We start from the raw sequence: 3,446 nt of genomic DNA on the forward strand, positions 1-3,446 counted from the left end.
CATGTATGGATTGTGATAAGAGTTGTATGAGCCCCTCATAAAATGATTAAAAAAAACAAAAAACAAAACAACAACAACAAAAAGTTATAGCAACTGCTTTGCAGGGTTCCGAAGGGGTAACCTTGGTAGATTCTCTTGAAGGACATCAAATGAACATGGGGCTTATTAGGAAGACATTTTAAGAAAATGGAAGGATGAACTGGTGAGAAAAGGGTCAAGTTGTACGGAATATCCACCCATCCCCCCACCCAACCCCATCCTGACAATATGCCTGCTCATCCTTTGAGAGGAATAGAGCTGTTTTATAAGCATTTTGTTGGGAAACTATCCAAGAACCCAATGCTCTTGCTTCTTCAGATTTCCTTTTGTTCCCCAAACTCGGAGAACATTTACAAGGAACAGGATTAAAATCCCTCAAAGATGCCCCAACAGCTGTTTTGACCCAGTGTAAAACACAGAGTGCTGAATTCTCCAGGGAAGGCAGAGAGATGGAAACATCACCATCAGACACAGATGGAAGACATGTGAAGAAACAATGACTTCACCTTGTTATTTTTGTTTAAAGAAGGATTCTGTAATTCTGCGCCAACACTTTTTTCTTTACCCTCATCTCTAACATCACATTTACCTCCCCAGCCCTATATTATATATATAGGCATTATATCCTCAAGCATATATATATATATAATATATATATTATATATATAGGCATTATATCCTCAAGCATTTCAAGAGTACCAAAGTGAATGTCCAGAAAATTCTCTAGGATACCCCTGAATTAGCGAATAGGTACCTGTCATAGAAGGAGTCCTGGAAGTACCATGGGTTAAGCATTCAGCTGGTTACCAAAAGGTCAGCCTTTCAAATCTACCAGTGATTCTACAGGAGAAAGCCGAGGTAGTCTGTTTCTACAAAGATTTACAGACTTGGCAGCCCTAAGGAGTGCTTCAACCCTATCGGATAAGGTCACTGAGTCAGAATCAATTCAGTGGCAATAGGTTTTGTTCTGTTTTCCTTTTGTTTCTAAACTCTCACAGAAGATCCTCTGGTTATCATACGACTCCTTTGTGCCATTCTTCACCACAGTATCAAGGATTTAAAATATTGGTGTGGTGTAGTCTCTCATTCAAAATAGGTGTGCATTCTTCAATTTCCCTCGTTAAGCTTCATAAGTATACCAAACAAGTTGGTCAAAGTTGTTTGCACTTTACCTGTCTACCATTCTGACATTTTAAATAGAACATTCCAGGAAACGCACAGGGAATGTATAAATCCCCACGTTCGCAGTAATGAGAGCTGTGAAACTCCCTCTGAAACCCTCCCCTACCTCAATTCTCTAACACTCTTTGTGGATAAGTAACCTGGAGCCTAAGCTTGCTTTTCAGGAATGCTTGTATATTTTAGCTGTAAAAGTTTGTATACAGAAACAAATAATATAATGTGTTTTGCAAATATTTATAAATGCCCTTTTGTGTCTGGAAATTGCTTTTGCTATGCCTTCTGATGCTGCCTGTTGGTGCGCATAGTTCCAGGTCACATGCATTTGACCTGCTTGCCTTGTGGCCCTCTCTCATCATTGATTTAAAGGCTATACAGGTGGTGAGAGCTGGCTGTGAACAAGAGAAAGGGAAAATGCTAGAAGACCTGAGAAGAGGAACTACTCTCTTCCATCGGGCACAGAATTGTTGGGAAGAAGGAGAGAACAGGTAAACTGCAGGTGTGCAAGGCACCTGGTGGAGACTTGAGATCTATGGCAAAAAACCAAAGGCTGGAACAACCCTAGAACATTGATCTGGGGGTCATTTGATGGTTTAGTAACATCTTGTCTGGAAAGCATTTTCCACAGATTCTCTTTCTGTGGCCCTTTGTACAATCAAAAAAATTACGATGACTGTGTTATCTAATCACTGCCTCTGCAACCTTTTGCAGCATACACAAGCTTGTCAAAATTACCGTGACTTACCAACAGTGGGATCTAACTTTTTTTTTTTGGGGGGGGGGGTAGGTAGCATTGAGTTTTCTTTTCCCTACCTTTCATTTTCAGTATTCATTAACAAGAAGGGCAGGCCTGCTGTGCTCTTTTGTTTGTGCAAGCTTGTTTATAACTCTTGTAATTTTGATGTAGACCTCCAGATCTAAAGGCACTTTTAAGTTTATCTCAAGCACCACTCCAGTTTGTCTGTTTCCTTGTCTGTTTTTTAACCTGCTAAATCCATACAATTCAGAATGATGTTCATGCATTTGCTGAACACGATCCTTCAAGGCACACGCATCGTGAAGCCACAGATGTAAGAAAAGTATGTCTTCTCCTGCAGGTCCCTCTACCCGCCCTGCCGGCTCAGTTAGTCACGGGGCTGTATAAGCCAAGACCGTGAAGGAGGCTGCCCACTTTTAGCCCTGGCTCACTGACCACATGGGAATAAACTCCAGAGAACAGCACAACCACATCCTCCCTCGTCCGGTGGAGAAGACAATTTGAAAGCTTATGCTACAAGAGGCACTGGGGCGGTAAACAACCTGAAGAAGTGGTAACAGCTTCTAATAGTTAGGTACCATCAAGTTGGCTAACCAGAATTAATCAGACACACTTGTAACCTTCTTCATTGCCTTGTTATTAAAATCACTCTGGCATTAAAAAAATATCTGTGTATATTTTTTCAAAGTCATTAAAAATTTTTTGCATGAGGAGAGTAATTAACTGACCTAATTACTGTGTGGTCATTAGTGACTATCCACCTCGGGCATCATTAATTCTTTGGGGGATATTTGTATTTAAGACAAAATACACTGTTTATTTTCAGTTTGCTTCACTGGAAGGTATTAATTTCTGTAGAAGTCACTGAAAAGGGGTGGGGTAGATTTATGTGACACGAACACTACACTTTATTCCTATCATGTGATTGATGGGCCAACAGATTTTTATTAGGGAGAGGCTCTTCCAATTTTAAGTGTCCGTGCCGCTGAAGCAGCACGAGGGAGGGGCTTTTCAAACGCCCCACTGTCACTCTTTTTCTCTGGTGAGCAGTCAATGTGCGTTCCCACCCAACCTAGACCAGCCTTTTCTCAATAAGGACTTCATTCTCTCAAGGGGAGAAGTATAGGTAACTTCATTAGACATGTTCCCTCATCAACTTGTGGCTGTCAGATAGCACTGAAAAAAGAGAATTACTCATGGGATAAAGGAAAAACAGCCCACGAATAGCTAAAAGTGATCTAACACAGTAGTGGAATGGGGAATTCTGCTTAGCAGCATATGTTAACAATAATGTACTGGAAGACCTCACTCACTCGCTCACTCACTCACTGCCATCAAAATCGAGTCAATGCCAACTCATAGCAACCCAAAGCAGGGAGGACCTGCCCCTGTGAGTTTCTGAGACTGTCACTGTTTATGGAAGTAGAGAGCCCTGTCTTCCTCCCATGGAGTGATTGATGGTTTTGAACTG

This window comes from Echinops telfairi, unplaced genomic scaffold (assembly GCF_000313985.2).
Source record: "Echinops telfairi isolate 266 unplaced genomic scaffold, ASM31398v2 ScPeMD7_7469;HRSCAF=8507_1, whole genome shotgun sequence".
Taxonomy (NCBI): Eukaryota; Metazoa; Chordata; class Mammalia; order Afrosoricida; family Tenrecidae; genus Echinops; species Echinops telfairi.